Genomic DNA, 20,665 nt, shown 5'->3' with positions numbered 1-20,665 from the left:
TGATAGTCTCCGCCGTTAAACTTCATGGATAACGCTTGGAACACTTGTCGTCGACCATGAACGGTGATTGGGGGTTGATGGCGCCATACTGTCCATGAATCATGTAAGAAATTACAACATCATGCAGGTTTGGATCGGTTTCGGGATCAGGAATCTCGGCACATATGATGTCATCTTTTTGGTCTGGTCGAATTCTTTCGACTCACCAAATAAGAATGTGTGCATGCGGCAAGCTTCGTTTTTGTCATTCAATCGAATACATCCAGCATCGAGTATCCCCAAAGACGCGATGATTAACAATGTAGTTCATCAGCGACAGGATTTTTTGTTTAAACACACGTGCGGTGATGTCGTGCCGATCACATTATGTTTGTCCGGGGAGTAGCAGTTGAACAATTTCTATTCATTTCGGATTTCATGTAAAGGTGATGAATAGATCTGGACGACCGTAATGACGAACATATGTTATTGCATCTTGCGCATATTCATGCATATGACGTGGGCTGCCAATGTACATCGCCGATAGAATAGTCAATCGACCAACATTAGCTGCATCTCCTACGGTGCTGATTGCATCGCGTAAATGAATATACTCCTCCGATTGCAGTTTGGCTTGGTTCAATCGAATGAAAGTGAGGCGCTCCGTCTCGATTTTAAGCAATCGACGAAATCGCAGCAAATAGTTGTCATCATTTTGACGAATCATCAAATGATAAACACTGGAAAATTAATCACATAATTCAAAATTACATAATGAAGCAGTTATCGATGCACACACAATCACAAATTTGATAACCTCACAAAGTGAACATCTTCGAAGGCAACTTACCGTTTGAAAATCACGATCGAAATAGCTATTTGCGCACCTAGCTGGTAATCGGCTCGATTATTCACGTAGATCGATTGTCGAATGAAGTTCGAATGATGGTTTTTGAAATTGGTAGGTAAATAATGAGCAATACCAGCATTGAGATCATGTAATTTTATCCTTGGCTTTATTTTTGGACGCTGTCGAAGAAGTAAAAAAGATTCAGACAGGACAACTTCCTCTAAAATTCGCCGGAGTATACAACAAAGTCTTTCGGGATTATCTGAGCCTGAACTGAATCAACTGTCAAAGGATAGATAATGCACACAACGCCTTTCATTTGTTTGTTTGTTTCTTGTTTATTCTTTCTGTCATGTATCGTTGTATATGGATTTAAATTTTTTGTGATTTTCTTTTGTTTTCGATTGCGCGTTCATTGTTCAAAATGTCAAAATGTATGAGAAAATTAATTTTCTTCATAATTTCTTTCCCGTAAATTTTTCCGATGTTTTAATAGTTATTCTGCTATTCGGGGCTGAGACAAATCCAACAATGCAAAGATCGTAAAAATCGGTCCAGCCGTTCTCGAGTTATAAATGGTGTAACTAACCCGACTTTCTTTTATATATATAGATAACTAGCTGACCCGGCAAACTTCGTACCGCCTCAGAATCAATAATCTTGTGTTAACTTATTAGCTGAATTAAATTCAGTTTTTTATTAAGTTAAAATGAATACTCAAAATGAATAAGTTCAATAAATGTGCAAAAATCAAATCAAAATGAAAAGTATTTTAATTATATTGAACTGTACACACTGTACACATACGATGACCACGTGGATTAAGCTCCGGTATATAGTGTCGAGGGTCCCATGTTCGAATCCTGGGTCTGGTAAGTTCACATATTGTAATTCAATTTCAATTCAATGATGACTACCGAGCCAACCTTCAGTCGTTAATTGTGCGGTGGCAAGCCAGGCAGATCCAATGAGTTTCAAAATTCAGTTGGATAGTTGGTTGCTTCGTCTTCGTTTGTTACACAGTCGATAGATTTGAAGGAATGCAGTGGACCAACGATTTGATTTTGAATTGTGAAGTTTAAGTGATCCACATCTTTGTTCTTTACCGCAAGAATGCTCGTTCACTCAACCAATTGTCATATTTGTGATTAACAATGATGTTCGGTAACACTTTGTTGATGAGTTCGTCCTTAGTTGAGACGAAATTGGAAAAATTCAGCGGAAACGAAATCAATCCGCTCGATTCATCGACAGGAACACGGCCGTTACCGATAGTCAGCAATTGCTTGGAGAAATCTTTGGCAGATGGATCGTTTAGCAATGCAACTCGCATGTTTGTCGTCAACTGAAGTGTCTTCACATAGGCACCACAGAGTCGATGATTTGAGGCAAGCATTTATTTCATCAGCAGCGGTCGATCTTGGAATGACTGGTAGTGTTTGGCGAAAATCGCCAGATAGTAGAATCATTGCGCCTCCAAAACTTCTTGAGTCATTGCGCAGATCTTTTATAGTTCGATTGAGTGCTTTCAATGCGCGTTTGTGCGCCATTGTGCATTCATCCCAGGTGATGATTTTACTTGCTAACAAAACTTTGGCCATTGCTGAGTATTTCGCAATGTTGCATGTCGGTTTTTCAGTCGGCAATTTCAACGTTGAATGAGGCGTTCGGCATCCTTCTAACAACGTGGCCGCTATCCCAAAAGAAGCAACTGCTACAGCATTTTCGGATCTCGCACGAACAGTAGCCAAAATCAATGATATGAGGAATGTCTTCCCAGTTCCATCGGGCGCGTCAAGGAAAAATAAGCCACCATTTCCATCATCAATTGCCTTCATTAACGTATCGTACACTTCCTTCTGTTGAGGGTTCAACAGTGGTACATTCGTTCGAACTGATTGGTTCAATGCATCTCGATCAAATTCACGATCACGTTCCAATTCTCGATTGAAAGCGTCGTTCATTCCACGATGTAGCGTTGGCATTCCTAACTTGACTAAAAAATTGCCGCACATGAGGTAACACATGTATTCGATCAAAAACAAAGCCTGGTTATGTATCTCCTCATTCACCTCGAGATCGGGATTCGCTGAACTGACACAAATTCGATGTAAAATGTCTTCTGACATGTCATCCTTTTACTTGTTCCACAGTTCAGGTGTATTCGATGGGAAGCATGTCGAAATAATGATATCAAAAAATGTGCGTACCTGACTTGGAGATGCAGAAACAATTGCTTCAGCGATTGTCATATCCCAATGAGTATCTTTTTCAAGCAAATTGAGCTGTTGACATGAAGCACGAAATGTTGGGCACACTACACCATTGACAGTTAGACATTTCGACTATCATTCTTTCTTTTGTTTGTTTGTTTCTTCTTTATTGTTTCTGTCATGTATCAGAGATGGCGTTGTATACGGATTAAAATTTTTTGTAATTTTCTTTTATTTTATAATGCGCGAGGTTTTCATCGTTCAAATTCATCGATGTCAGTCAAAAGCCTTTCCATACAAAATATATGAGAAAATTAATTTTCTTCATAATTTATTTTTTCCGTGATTTATCCGATATTTTAATAGTTATTCTGCTATTCGGGGCGGAGACTAGATATTTATTGTAATATACGTGAATAATATGTAAATACAAATAATGATATTAGATTTAAGGCTTCAATGAGACATCGTAAGTCATTCATAAATAGTAATCAAAATACGTACTGATTGAACATAAGCAAACATTGTAAAAATTCGAATTGGGTACTAACTTTATTGTGTAATCTTATATAAAATATTTAATCACCTTCTTATTCATCTTTGGGTCATTTATCTTGTGTCCCTAATTTCGTGATCTTCACTGATACTTTGCATATATCAATCCTCTACCATATATTTGCCGTATTTTTATGATCATTCAGACAAATGAGAAAGTGTCTTTATCTTTCACTTGGTAATTTTGCTTCATCCTCATGATTTGACTTTGTCGGTGACCTCTCTAGACGGTCGGTGGTTTTGCGGACAATGTGGTTTTACAATCAAAGCATGCGTCTAAAGATGCTTAACCATCCGGCGAATTTGAAGAATTTTTGTCTAGACGATTTCGGTGTCGATATAAAATAAAATATAAAATATCAATGACTCCCATAACCATAATATAATACATACAGTTCACAACACTTTCTGATATTCTGTTTCTATTCTAATAATGGTTAAATTTTCAAAAGTCTTTTTTCCAAATACAGCGACTTGTTTTTAGAATTTGATAATATACTTATACTAGAATATAGTTATTTATTCACCCATATAAAATACACACAAAATATTAAATCTTTCCGATTCGGCAGAGAAAATCTTAGTCTTAAATAATTACAAGATAAAAGGAACTTTTTATATACCATGTTTTTAAATTTTCTGTTGAATCATATAAACTTGACAATTCTATGTTTTAATAATTTAGGACAAATAAGGCAATTGTCAAGAAATCATTTTTTTGCTATTTTAACAAACAAAGAAACAAAATATAGAATACTGAAATATCATTTTGATTTCCATAATAACGCACGTATATATTAATAATTTAGTTACTAGGACCACCCTCTTAGCAACCAATAATAGTGGATTAGATTACGGATTTCTTTCAAAATTACTTTTCATACAAAACAGAATTAACTGAAAATGAATTCAATTTTACTTAAAGACCGCTAAAAGTATTAAAAGAATGCATTGGCATCGTGTTCTGATATATTCTAAAAGTTTCAAATATCTAACTAGTCGGGAAGTTAGTTAAAAATCGATTGCAAGATTTGTACTGGATAAACAACCACCGGACAAACAAGAATACGAGCTAAGAAAAACGTGGTAAAAAAAAGAAGCATAATTACATTAATACAAAAATGTAGGTACCTACCTACCTAGAGTAAATATTCACACTTACTAAACCAATTTTGGTTCCGGTGGCTTGACTGTACAGAACTACGAACGATCCTAGTGATTGAGTGGAACTGTTTTGTTCTCTTGTCTCTTTCAAAACAAGTTGCTCTAAAGTTACATAATTACTACTCGTATTAACTAGGTTACTGTATTGTTAGTTATTTATTGTGTTTATTCTACAATTATGATCTAATTTTTCATTCTTGTATGTATTCATATTTTTATTTCTTCCTTCAGTTTGAGCTATTCTTAATAGCTGTAGTATTTATTTTTGCCGCCTGTATCCACTTCTTATTGATTGGTATCATCACTTATTTATTTATTTTATATATTATATTTATGAATATCATACACTTTTGTTATTGGTCCGGTTGGTTAACCTTATGTGAATTTATTGCAATAGTTTCGTTTTGTAGTGTTTGGCTTTCTTTATTGTCATTGTAAACTTCCGCCATATACTTGCATTACAATATATATTATTAAAGTATGTTTCTGCTGTGTACCTTCCTACAATACAAAGGTTTCTGATTATGCAAGTGTGCCTTGCAAGTGTACTAAAACAACGTCTCAAGATAGTCTATAAATATTCATATTCTTGAATAATATGCAGTGCACTCAGCCTCGTGCAAGTTCCGCCGCCTCTGATTACGTTATTCAACTTTTTGCAGTGAGTCTTTGTTTGGTTGGTCTGGTACAAAATATTGTTCCAGTATTAACGCGAAACTTTTGCAAATTTCATTAAAAATAATATCGCAAAAACTCATTTTTTCATATCAAATTATATACGCTTGCATTCTTTGAAGTTTTTCATTAATTTTTCAACAACAAAAGAATAATTTTATGCTTGCATTCTCACAGTGATTACAATATATTATTACTAAACTTCAACTTTTATTTAACACCCTCAACAAACCGAAACCAAAAGTAAGTTTTAGCATAATTTGATTGATTATAAGAAATCACGTATTTCTGCAGATTATAAATTATCTTCTTTATTTTAAGATTAAAACAAAAATATCCCATTTATTGGTACTTTTTTATAAAATAACGACTTCATTTTCATAATTATCACTGTAATACATTAAATACTCTTGATAAAATCAATAATTTCCGACCAAGTTTAATGGTAAATTCGCAATCATAATATGTATTTTATCTTCCGAAAATTCATAAACTATGTCATATTAAAATAATCTTCATAGTATTAGTTATTTTAGCTAAAAAAACATACCCTCATAATTATAAATAAGTATGCTATTTTTATGTAAATAAATGTTGGATAGGCTATTAAATTTTAACTAAGCAATTCTCATAAATTTCCCCTGAAAAACATGTTTTTATAAGTACGTATCTAAAAAGAGAGTTTGAGGGATTCAAATGAACTATTTGTGTTTCAACACGTAATGGAAATTTTAAAAGGTTTTATTCGAATTTACTTGATAGCTGTAGATAAATTCATATTCTGTACGTTGACGCATTTAAAAATTGTGACCCATTTTGACGGTTGGTGATAAAGTACGTGTGATATACTATTATTTGCAATTTTTATGGTCTTATAATACATCTATTTTACATTTGTACGACAAATTTGTATGCAAAATATTTTACATTTTATTATATTATATCACAGTTCCAGACAGTGGAAAATAAATCTCAGCATAGTGAGAATACAAAGTGTGATACCACGATAAATTATTTAACGTTTATCTTATCTCGTAATAAAATATACTTACCATATTAATAATGTAATTGGCAAAAATTGATTTATAATTTTATTCGTAAGTATTGAAATTATTTTCTAATAAAATTCTAGTTTGAAAGTTTTTGAAAATCGCTGACGCCATGCAGCGGGAAATATACAAATACCTATCACAAATTTACAGGCGGTCTGGAAAGTGGAAATCATTAATTTTCAGTGCGGGGGAGGGGGGGTGTATTCAAATAACTCAAAAAATTCATCACACATTTCAGGGGCGTAGCAAGGTATTTTAGCGCCCTGAGTAGTAATAAAAATGTGCCCCTTACGCAATATAAAACTTATACATATTGGACATCACGTGTAATCCTATCCTGCTTACCTGTGAATACCAAGTTCACCTGCGTACGATTACCTGTGTCGGATTTAAATATTATGGATACAGGTATTTTTTTAAATGTACGGCACTCATAAACAATGTAGCATAGAAATCATAATACACTTCACATTTACTTTTTGTGAAAAAACGCTTAAATTTCAACAAAAATGAATATAATGACCGGAGACTACTGCTAAACAAACAATAATAGAAAACTTTATATATATGGACATATTAAACTAAGTCTATTTGCAACGCTGGCGACTTTTTTAATAGTGAAAATTCACTTTTATTTTAAATAAAATAAGGATCATTCTTTCCATAATTATGTCATTTCTGGGTGATATTTTTCTTTTACTATTAGCGCTTGGACGAGTATATGCTTCATAACTTTGCACTTCGGCTCTAGGATGAAAAGGATGTAATATATTCTAAAAATATTCTTTTTACATAATATGTTATCTGTCAATTTATTTATTATTATATATATTAATACAAGTAAATATCATTTGATCTTATTTTATGCGAGGTAATCAGGCAAAGAGCCGTATCAGTGTTATTAGTAAAGAGTGCAAAAAAGTGCAAAATTATAAAACGTATCTATACTCTACTCATAAATTTCTCGCGATCTGGGAACACTGCGCTGATGGCGATATAAATTTCACTAACTACAAAGACCTGACGTACATATTTACTTTATACTGACTGCACAACTATACTCTGTATTATTTAAATGCAAGAATTTTTTAAAAATATATTGGCAATAATTGAAAATATTAGTAGAAGTTCTGAGATATTTTGCGGCTACCTAAAAACCCGTATGACAACTTAAATAGTTGGTGTTTCGTTGACCAGTGATTCTTATTATACATAATATTGAAATACCAATAGTCCTTGACATTTTTATTTTGGCATGTTCAACGGAACTTTAATTTTGCGACCCCGCATGAACTGCGCCCGGGGTGGCGGCCCCGCTTGCCCGCCTCTTGCTACGCCACTGACACATATTATATTTGTCATAAGTACATATTATTATAATATTTACTTTAATTGAAGTCACCGACAGCATAATTTTTTTATTTAAAATTTTTTAAAATTGTATTTATCATTAGCAACATAAAACTCTTATTTATACATTATATCTAGGTAACTCAGTTTCGTATATAATGATTTTTTAAGTCTGTACTATAATTAATTTTAAGACACCGTTTACCTCCCTCCAATGGGCAGACATTACAAATGCTAGTAACCCAGAACAATATTATTTATATGCACAATAATAAATATGTATAGATATATATTATGATAACTTAATTTAAGTCAATATGAAAAAAAAATATTTTGTTAGGTACGTAAACCTGCTTTAATGTATGTAAAAAAACTAGATTGATCAAACAATGAATCGGTTTTTATAGAGCGGTCAAAAATATTGTTGTAAGTTTATTTGGTTAACAGCGGGATGCCGGATGGTCAAGTTCGGCGGTCGAAAACGTTTTTTAATAAGATCTGTTATGTTATATCCGTATATGGGGTGTGTTTATTGATGAGATGAAAATCATCAATGTACAAGTCTTATCTTCGGATGTAGACTTAATTCATTGTTTTATTTGTGGGATGGTTGTTGTCGATATTTGTGAGATATGATATCAAAAGGTACCTTGTATTGTACCTAATACTATTTATAATAACATATTGCGCATAATAATAATATATTAGCTATAATCAGTGCTCGAAATGGAAGATTTTACGAACCGGAGCGCTCAATGATTTTCCGAAAATAAAATAAAGTATTTATGTAATAATTGTACTTGCATTATATAAAAAATATAACTGCCAAGTTCCGACGGTTAAGATGGGTTTGTAACTGTATATAAACTTGTGGCATGCAAGATAAGAGCATAATGTTGTTGGTGTTACAGACGAAAATCTTTGTTACAGATCTATATCTAGATTATAGATAATCTGGTCTTACAGAAGAAAAGTTTTTCTCTCGTCATAAATATATTTTTTACTTCGATATCGTATCATTTTTTTTAAATACCTATATAAAGTAAATTAATATTAATACTTTTAATAATTCACGAACCGGAATGCAATATTTCATTTTTCCACGAGACGGAACGATAATCTCAGGAATTTCACAAACAGGAGCTGCGCTCCGGTGCGTTCCGGTCCATTTCGAGCGCTGGATAATCGATCCGCATTAAGATCGCATATAGCTGGAATATAGCTATACTCTTTGAAATATATCTTGCGCCTTGACCAATAAAATTTAGCCGAGTACCGCGTGGAATATAATATCAACATTTGTCAGTGCAGTGTAAAAGCATCACTGAAATTTTAATTTTATAGTTAATATTTTGAATTTATAGTATTCTGTTGATGTGTTCTGATCATCATCATCATCGTCAGTGCTTTAACAATCCGGGACGGGTTATAGCCTCCTACCAAAACTTCTTTCATCTTACCCTATCCCGAGCCAGTGTACTTTAAGTGTCTGAACTGGCCACTCTAACTGTATTCTGATAATAACATCAATTACGTGATTGACAAAATATTGACGGATGTTACATACATTTAAAATACGGAGTTCCAATGCTACATTACATCAAAAGATACGTCCGATTTAGCGATCTGATTTCTTATGTTGGATAGACTATACTAATAATATACAGTAGTCCCCATCGTGGTGTAGTTTATAGAGCGGCCGTTGCTAAAGCGTGCGTCGCGATTCGATTCTGCGGCTAGAAAAAAATATGTTGTATATTACAACGTGTGTTTGATTGTTCAAACGATTAACGAGCATTCCTCAAAAAAGGTTTGTCAAATTATAAACTTCATTGCTTGGAGATTCTACAGAATTTTAGACTGAGTACATTATTTTATTATGAATTTTATTGTTGCAGGTCATGTCGTCCGAAAAAGACTCAAAGCCAAATTTCTGAAACAAATATTTGTGGATGGAATTGTGCAAATGTTAAAAATTGGGATTGGTATGACTTTAGAAGTAACGAGGAGATAAGAGAGCGAACCATGCGTCATCTCGTGAACATCTGCGGTGCAGATGCGACGTTGGATCTGGAACGGAATATGCTATGGGTGCCTCAAAACATAAATACGTAACCTGACCAGATTTTTCTTGGTACTAACCAGATTGAAATGTCGTGTAGGTATATGACAAATCTATTGGATAATGGCATGACATGGGAAGATGAATGAAAACTTGCAAGACCAAATTATCTAGTTGTAGTATTAATTGAGGTAACGATATATAATTAGTTATAAAGGAAAAGGACTTGCTTTTTCCTCCACCACCCGCCACGTCTCCACACCCATTACGCAGGCGTATACCGTGGCGTAACGAACGATAGGCGCTGTTCAAATTTGCGCCGAAAGTGTCCCAGGAGCAACTTCCCAAGACCTTGGTTGGCGTGCACTAGAGTGTGCGTGATCCCTAATTCCATATAATGTATTACGGTCAATTCTCGATGAGAAAAGACCTTCTCGCTCGCCGTATAATGCCGCAAACTTTTTAAAAGCTGAGAAATTTTCCCTCGTAGATACCAAGTCGCAATGGCCGATCGGTCCAACTGAGGGTCGGACCGACTTGAGAAGCTCTTCCCTTTCAACCGACATATGGGGACACTCCCAGAGGATGTGATCGGAATCCTGCATCCTGCAAAGGAAAAGGACTGGGGGCTCCAGCGGAAGATCGAGAAGGATGGAAAGTCTTGGTCGCTCAAAGGATGGCGAAATTCAAATGTGGTCACGATCCTCAGCCATGAGTGCACGACCAAGAAGAGATAAATGAAAAATAGTACTATTTATATTGTGCATTTCAAGTATTCAACAGAAATAGGCTGAATTACATAATTTACAATATATATAATATATAAAAATTAATGTTTGTGTGTTTGTTTGTTCGTATTTAATGCGCAGCCATACCTACCGTTCATCCGATTGCGATAAAACTTTGTCAACTTATTGCTTGCACTTGCGCGAAGAGTATACTAATATATAAAAATGAATGTCTGTCTGTCCCGTATGCGTTCCTATACCATTCATCCGATTGCGATGAAATTTTTATCTGAATATAGAATGTATTATATATTATACTGAATTAGAAAAATCATCTTCTTCTTCTTCTTCATCATTATTTTTTCTTTTATTCGTATGGTTCCTGTACCATTCATCCGATTGCAATTAAATTTTGGTAAATGGTTGTATGCACACCCATAAAGGTTTCTGAATGAGAAAATTTATCATTTTCTTCTTCTTCTTCATTCTATCTTCTTTTATTCGTATGGTTCCTATACCAGTCATCCGATTGCGATGAAACCTTCGTCAGTTGTTGTGTTAACACCCGCAAAGGTTTCTGAAATAGTACAATCATCTTCTTCTTCTTCTTCATTCTATCTTCTTTTATTCGTATGGTAGTTATACCATTCATCCGATTTCGATGAAACTTTCGTTAGTGGTTGTGCCAACACCTGCAAAGGTTTCTAAGTACAACCATCTTCTTCTTCTTCTTCATTATATCTTATGTTTCCTATACTTTATACAGTATTCTTTATACTTTATACATTATTCGTATGGTTCCTATACCATTCATCCAATTGCGATGAAACCTTCGTCAGTTGTTGTGGTAACACCCGCAAAGGTTTCTGAATTAGTACAACCATCTTCTTATTCTTCTTCTTCTTCATCATTCTATCTTCTTTTATTTGTATGGTCCCTATACCATTCATCCGATTGCGATGAAACTTTCGTTAGTTGTTGTGCCAACACTTGCGAAGGTTCCTGAATTAGAAAAATCATCATCTTCTTCTTCTTCATCATTCTATTTTCTTTTATTCGTATGCGTTTCTTTTCCATTCATCTGATTGCAATAAAACTTTCGTCAATAATTGTGCCAAAACCCGCAAAGGTTTCTGAATTAGAATAACCATCTCCTTTTTCTTCTATTTTATCTTCTTCTATTCACAATGAAACTTTTATGAGTTGTTGTGCGCATGCCCACGAAGATTTATGAATTAGAAAATCATCTTCTTCTTCTATTCGTATGCGTTCCTATAACATTCTTCCGATTGCGATGAAACTTTTGTTAGTTGTTGTGCGCACACCTGCGAAGGTTTCTAAATTAGTATTATATAAAATACAGCGTTTATTGTTTGTTTCTTCAATGCAATTTTGATTTTTTTTACTACATATTAATAACGTTAATAACGTTTGCATATTTTGGATTCGATTTTAATTTAGTGGTCTTTTGTTTGACATTTACTCCTATTAGAATTATTTTCATATTGCCATATTGTATAACACAGATATTTTAATATCAAAAAAACAATTACCTCTTATTATTTTTTAAATATCTAAGATAAATATACCCACGAAGCGACCCTGTGCGAAGCCGGGTACTTCAGCTAGTATATTTATATTATTTACCTGTGGAATGTCAATATGCAAGTAAACACATTATTATTTAAAACTAAATTTGATTGCGACATTTAAAAGCTCGCAGGCCATTGGTGGGCAAATCGAATAAATCCTTTACAAATCACCACAATATCTTTTTTTTAATGATAATTTCAGATATACCTCGATTTTTAATGGCCAGAGTGAGAACTTATAGTTTAGGGAAGTGTTAACATTGTTAACACCTGTGTATAGTAATGTGAAACGATAAATAATTTTAATGCCAGATAGTTATGTACTATTATTTATGGGTCAGCACACCACCACATTCTTTGCCAGCTGTTTCTTATTTCTTTTGTAGGAAACCAAATACATGAATTGAATATTTTTATTACTTTATCTTATATTTATATTAAGCCAATAGTCATCACGATAATATGTGCGTTATTTATTAACCATGCAGGTATATTATACAAGTCTTCACGTTTTTTGTATGCGAAAGGAAAGGGTTGGATACAGTGACGTCCCGTGGGGGTAGGCAGATTGAGCGTCGCTTGGGGGCGGTAGTTACCCAATAACGGCGGCAAATCGAGGAGAAGCATTCGGTATACATAGAATGCTACCTAAACTTAGTAATAAGGGAAATATCTTTCCATTAAAAAAATCAGCTCACTGGTTGGCCATAAACTATAATTAGGAACTATAAAAGTTTTAACAGGACGTTCTTTTTTTGTCGGGTTCATGATGTCTAGTTTACTTCCGTCGTCCTTGGACGTCACGTTCTTGGTGAACAGCAATGAGACGTGCATACTAATTTAAAAATTATCAAAATATGTTTACACAGTCACTCGCGAGTTTTGGAAGTTGTCATGTGTATTTTTAAATGTACCTATCTGAAACCGTAGACTCGCAATATTGTCTATTGAAGCAGAGATGGCATTTAAATTTGATTTAGTGGTATACTGACCTATATCTTATTAGTAATGTATCCATACAACATATTTCTTAGATATTTGAGTAATAAGGATGATAAAAAGTACTGTATAAAAAAATGTGGCGGCATTTTGTCTCGGGACGTCTCTGCGTGGATAAGTCATACATTGGTGAGTAGTACCTACAATTCAAACTTGGTTTAATTAAAATATATTCAATTAAAAATAAAACATAAACGATAAAAAGGATGAGTCAAGTCAACGCCTCTGAATGACTGATTTGTTTTTACATTTACATTATTTTTCTCATACAAAGTTGTAATGAGAAGTATCTATAGATAATAATAATATAGACTTATCTTCTTTCCCCCTTTTCACATTGATTTAATAATGAAGTGTGATTTTACTTAATTACTATATTTTTTCGTATTTTATTTAGGCGTAGTAAAAAAATAATACTGATTAAAGGTAGTATAATTGAATTTAAATTCAAATGTATGAACATCATAATATATTGTTTTTGTATATAAATAGGTAAAAATGAAAGTACGGTACTTACCGAAATTATTTTTTTTATTAAGTAGACACTATAAAGGTATATTACTATACCTAACTATATATTATGAATATTTAAAATATATTTTTAACTAACCCTATCAAAAAATTAAAATTTTAATCGTGTTTAAAGGTATTAAGTATTAAATTTATGCGCCAAAATAAGTAACTATAAATATTTTATAAAAAATATAATATATACAAAACGTGTACACTTATAATATATTGTTATGAAATTGTAAAGTAAATGTAAAATCAATCGGTAGTTTTTTGAAACTTTAGGTTTTGTTGCCGCCTGTTATTAGATAACTGCGCTAACATAATGTTCGTCTGGTAGTATTCAACAAAATGCTTAGGCGCGCGTATTATAAGATCAACTCGACAATTTGTCTTTCCAAAACTCGATAGACTACAGGTAGGTATTTATTATAAAGTCAACAATGCATTTTATAAGTAAAAGTAAAAGGTATATTTATTGGTATATTATTTGATACCATAATTTCATAATGTACCGATAACAATATTAGCAATGTTAATATTAACTTTGTGTTATTCGATACAACTACACTTTTTGTTATCTACATTTAAGAATCTATAGAAGTAATATTAGAATTTAGCATTTACATACATATTATTGTATGATACAATGCTATGGGATAAATCCGCAAAATGTTGTCTAGTTGACACGAGTAATAATTGTAAATTTTTCATGTAGGTAGGTACTTAATCCAAAATAATCGTAGTTTATGTGACACATATTTATTTGAATACTCAAATTTTAGAATGCGAGCATAGATTCTTTAAATCATGTTTTATTGTTATTTTAGTCATATATTATTTGTAAGCTAGTAGATTAACATAGAACAATTCAAGATCTGCGCCTAACTACTCTAACTGCACGCAGTGTGTAGGTATTTAAGAAGAATACTCTTCACGGATATAATGAATAATAAGTTATGCGTGTATCTCTTATTATAATAACCATATTTTGGTTATTTCATATATATTATTAGATGTTGACGTTACCCAAAAAATCCTTTTAAAATATGATTCTTTTTTCGAATCACTATACCTAAGGATCTTATTCTTTTAGGTGCACCAAATTATTTATATCCTGCTGACTAGATAATTACTTTTTAATTATCACATTTAAATAGCATGCTAATTATATCGAATGGTCATCTAATCATTACGCGCTAGGCGCGTCTTTAGCGTCCAATGTATTAAATAAAACTCAGAATATTATTGTATATAATATTATTTATAAAATTCTTTAATATATTCGTAGTATCTAAGTAGGAGTCCACCTAATTAATACAGAAACGCTAAACACATTACTTAGGTGGGTATATTATATTTCAATGACTATGTCTTGGTTTCAGTTTTTATTTAAGATCATAAATACAAAGATTTAAAACTACTGTCCAGCTACTAACTTGATTCAAGTATAAGATAACCACAATAAATTACGGCGATGAATGAAATCTTGATAAAAATGGTGTAAATACCGAGAGTTACAAACATATGAAATTTTATAAATAGGTAGATTATAAATTGTAATTTTACTAAATTTATTCAAGCCAATTAATTCATCGGAAACCAGTATTTATATAAAGCTATGTAAATAAATAACTCTCTTTAAAAAATTGGCTGCAATAATCATTAATTATGATTTATTAATATTTATGAGGCTGAGATAGATGATTTGTTTGTATTTAACTGTAAAAATATTAAAATTATTCTCATTATCAAGTGAATTCGTGATTAATGCTTGTTGAAAAATTTGACAATTAATGCCATGGTAATATTTTGAATACAAGATTTCTTTGTGATAATATTGTAATTTTCTACCGTTTTTCTATAACAATAAATCTTGTAATAAATCAGTAGCAAAACACATTATTTTTAAGTATATATCTACTGAATTACAAAGATATGCACATAATAGTATCATAGGAATATGATGAATGCTTCTGAAATAAATAAAAAAATATATTAAGATAATTCAGAAAAAAAGTCTAGGTAAATAGTTCAAGAAAGAAGCAATTCCTGGGCAAAACGATAAAAATGGTGCCAAAATTAGACTAAGACGCTGCAGGGTTGACGCGATAGTTAAGTTCTGCGAAAGTACTTACATGTCAAGATAATTCAAGATAAACTCTATGGTATCAACAGCACCTCTGATTATTTCAGTAAAAAAGAACCGGCTACCTAGTTTCCCACCAGCACCTGTCATGTATGTACAGCCGTGCTCTGGAACTGCCCACTGATAGGATCCGACCGAGCGGAGCTGTTTGTCAGGGTCCGATTGGCTACGACAAGGCCAACTTTGAGGCATTTGAAAAATTGCTGCGTCATAATATGGAGGACAGAATAATTCCGATCCCTACTTAGATTCATCATTTTCAACTCCTGACTCCTCTGTTTCATCAGAGTTTTAGTACAGGGGTGCAGATGACGCTTCATGTCATTAAATATAAATGACGGCAGAGCAAGTCAAGAATCTTTTTTTATTTTCTAAACTCTTTCTTTAAGCACTAAAGTGCATGGTTGCTACTTCAGTCCCGTGCAACTTCGTTTCTGGACAAAAAAGTGTGGCACTAAAATCTTTTCATTCTGATACGTTTATAGTGTCGTGGAAGGCGGCCGTGTATAAACCGCGTCTGCATATACATGGTGGAGTGGTGATGGGGTAACTCAAATCATTGTCCCGTCCCCATGGGAAGAAAATTTGTCCCAAGTGGATATTGAAAAATATTATGTGGGCCAGCAGAGATTCCTTTCCAGTGTCAAGTATTGGAAGTATACATGTTTACAATCCTTTAATGGTGTTGATGGTATTCACGAAAGATTGCCTAATCCGAATTACGAAATCCAATAACTTAATTAAAATGGTAGGTACTGACATTAAGAAGCGATATTCAGTAGCCATTGAAGACCCATTGAAGAAGAAGGAATTACAAAAAATATCATTAAACAGCAAACGCTGTATCTATTGAAAAATTTTATTATTGAACATAATATATAATTTGGATACACCTACCTATTAGATTTTTTTAAATAATATAAGTGCCGGGTGGGACCCGAACTCGCATCCATTAGATGAGGGCGAATATGTTTTACCAGTTTAGTCACCAGCACCATACCTAAATAAGACGAAATTAACATTTAACCCCTTTGAAAGAAAATCTGAAAACTTTATTTTCATATACCTATATCCGATTTACTTTATTTATTAAATACCTTCGCCATTTTTGAAATACACAACAGTTAGGTACTCTTTGAAATGTTAAAATTAGACCAAATAACTTGATTATTTTTAATTTAACCAATCGTCAAAATGGGTTACTCTTTAGCTGCACTCTTTAGCTGCACTCTTTTTATATGCTATTATAATACAACTTATAATATATGTACCTAAAATTCCGTAAAACTGTGTCATTATTTCTATGCACATAATCTCAATGTCTAAGTGGTGGAGAGGAACCTTTTTACTTTTGACCTACTCGTTTGTGGAACATATCATTTGAATATAATGTTTGGGGGTCTGTTAAACTCTAAATCGAAAGATTTCGAAGCAATCATGACATTAGTGAGTAATTACGTTTTTATATGCGCCATGTTTCTCATGCCGCTAACCTGTTATTTGGCTAAATATTTCTGCAGTCGATTTAGCAGCAAACCGCAAATCACACTCATTTTATTTGCCTCTATTAATTCATATTTAAATAAATTATGTTCTTTGATATGTTTCTAAGAATATTTTTAATATGCTAACAACCATTAGGCATAATTTTATAATAATATTTTGAACGCCATAAAACATATTGAACACGAATATTTTTTTACAAATTATATTAAGTAAATATTTATATTATGTTTAATGAATTTATATTGAAAAGTGTCGGCTTATAATGTCGTGAGTCTTGAGTTCGTATCTTGGATCTGGCAAAAAGATATGTGTTGTTTTTCGATAAACGTTTGGAACTGATTAGAAAGTAGCTAACATCCATTTCACGTAAAAACAAAACAAAAATTTGTTAACACAGCCTCTACTCTATGGAGGCATATATGAACTTCCCTGGATTGGACATAGTAATATAATATCACGTTTATACAAAGTTTAAGATTCTTAAATATTGTGTATTATTCGTTTGAACAAAAAAGAATTACTTTAATTCGTAACTTGAAAAAACCTCCGAAACCCCATGCGGTCCACGATTTTTTGTAGAATTAGCTAATAGGTATGCATTGAAATTTTTCCAATACAAATAGAGGAATGTCATATAACTATATATAATAATAATAATAACACATCTTTATTCTTCTTTTGCCATATCCGCCCCTTAACTGGAGCATATTGACACCACGCGGCGCCTCCAAGAATCCCTGTCGCTCGCCAGTCTTCTTGCTTCGTTCCAGGTCAAACCAGCATCTCGTAGCTCCGCCGTATACACTCTGTAGATTGTATTTAGTGGCCTTCCAGGACGCCGTAATCCGGTCGGCTTGAAGAACAGGCAAACCAGGTTGAAGTTCTCTTCTGGCATCCGCAACACGTGGCCGAGCCAGGTCCAACGTCGCCTCTTCACTTTCTGCATGATGAGAGGCTGCTTGATGCGTTCTCTTATCTCATCGTTGCTCCTAAAGTCATACCGCATACCCAGTATTCGTCGCAAACATCTGTTTTCGAAGCTCAGTAAACGGTTGCTCTGAGCCTTTGTAAGGTACCATGATTCGCTACCGTAAACCAGCACCGTCAGAATGCAAGCGTCGAATAGGCGGAATTTGGTTTTAAACAAGTACAATCGTGAGTTCCAGGCATTCCGCATCGAGTTGAATGTTGCTCCAGCCATTCCCATTTGGATAGCGAGCTTTTTTTGTATAAAAACACAATATACTGCCCTGCTAAGTAAAAATACAGTGTTTTTGATTTTAGTGAAATGAGAACCAAGTTATAAACAACCCTTTCTCTTATATTATGTAAATTTAATAGATTGTTTTGACATAATCTCTAAATATACAGTGTATATTTCTTATTATCTCTTTCGCCAAAACTAAAAATACCTAGTATCACTTATTTTTACAACGTTTTTATTAGGTCATATTCTTGTTTGTCCGGTGGTTGTTTATCCAGTACAAATCTTTCAATCAATCTTTAACTAACTTCCCGACTAGCTAGACATTTTAAACTTTTAGAATATATCAGAACACGATGCCAATGCATTCTTTTAATACTTTTAGCCATCTTTAAGTTGAATTGAATTCATTTTCAGTTAATTCTGTTTTGTACGAAAAGTTATTTCGAAAGAAATCCGTAAAAAGTAAAACACAATTACTGGTTGCTAGGGGTCTGGGGTCGTAGCGATTAAATTATTAATATATACGTGCGTTACCATGGAAATCAAAATGACATTTCATTATTCTATATTATTTGTTTGTTTGTTTGTTTGTATATATTTACTTCATATCAAGTACAAGTTTGAGCATATTGAGCATAATAATTTAACAGAAAATTTAAGAACGTTGTATATAAAAAGTTCTTTTTATCATGTAATTATTTTCACATCGTGTTGTGAAGATATTTTGTTTGAAACTTGCAATTTTGTAATTTGTTAAACATATCAATAAATAATAAATTAATTAATTAAATAATATTACTTTCACTCGATAGTTAAAGGTTAAGATTGGCTCATAAAACTTGTAGGTACCTAGGTTTTTTTAATATCGTCACCAAAATAACAGAATATATAATATTTGACGGGGCGAAATTCGCGACAAGTGTTATATTCGTAATTAAAAATGTCCCTCGCTTGTCACAACGGTTGGTCACCGCAGCTGTCGCTAGCTGTCACCTCCGCTCATTCGAATCATCCAACATTTATACAATTAAATTTTAATTACATCTTATCAACTTTGCCTTACACTTTGGTCGCCTTTGAAATTTTGCACAAGTGTCACGCTGGTGTCATTGGTCGATCAGAGAGAAACTGGTAATAATTTTGAATCAAAATTAAATTCGCGAATTTATTTGTAACATTTATGCAAATTGACTTGATTTTATATTTAGAAAACCTCACTTCGTTGTTGACGGAAAAATGAAAAGGAAATATAGGTACCTATTACATTTGTAGTGTCATGGCCGCCGTCGTGGCGCTGAGATCTATGCCATTATTGTAGTTCTCGAAACAGCCACGCTTCGCGTTAAACTTGCCACAGACTATGCATAATATTGTAATTGACTATTTTTTTTATTCAACGAATAATTCACAAGATTTAAAGATGTAACATTCCAATTATTGAACATACATAATTTTGAAAACACTTCTGAGAAAATATATTATAACCATTAGAAACATCTTTTTCAAAAAAGTAAGAAACCCTAAGCTAAAGGAGTTATACTTAATTGCGACAAGTTTTAACTAATGGCTCTTAATACTCTCTGAAGCGCTTTCCAAATCGAGCTACTATATGCGATCGGCTTTTGTATTTTAAAGCAAAGTAAGTATGTATTCTTTTAATTACTAACCGACGTCACGGATCACTCCAAGATTTTTTGTTGTAACTTACTTGAACTTGTTAATAATTTTTGATAATACTTTTTATTCAATGAATAATTCCCAAGATTTGAGAATGTAACATTCTAATTATTGAACAATTATTAATTAAAATTTGTCGTAATTAAGTATGACTCTTTAGCATCGTGGTCTATGTGCGTAGGCGCGATAGGCGAGAGATGCAGGTTCGATTCCTGCGGGGTGTCTTACTTTTTTCAATTGTTTTTGATTTTTTCTATTGTTTGTAATATATTTTCTCAGAAGAGTTTTCAAAATTACTATGTATGTTCTATAATATTATACTTATAGCCTAATTAATAAAGCACATATAGAGATGAAAAAAGATTTTTTATATTACAATTTTAATAATATGAAGATT

The sequence above is a fragment of the Rhyacophila brunnea genome, unplaced genomic scaffold (assembly GCF_057557595.1).
Source record: "Rhyacophila brunnea isolate RB1 unplaced genomic scaffold, BYU_Rbru_1.0 scaffold_14, whole genome shotgun sequence".
In the NCBI taxonomy this organism is placed as follows: domain Eukaryota; kingdom Metazoa; phylum Arthropoda; class Insecta; order Trichoptera; family Rhyacophilidae; genus Rhyacophila; species Rhyacophila brunnea.
Note: the sequence above shows the minus strand (reverse complement) of the source record.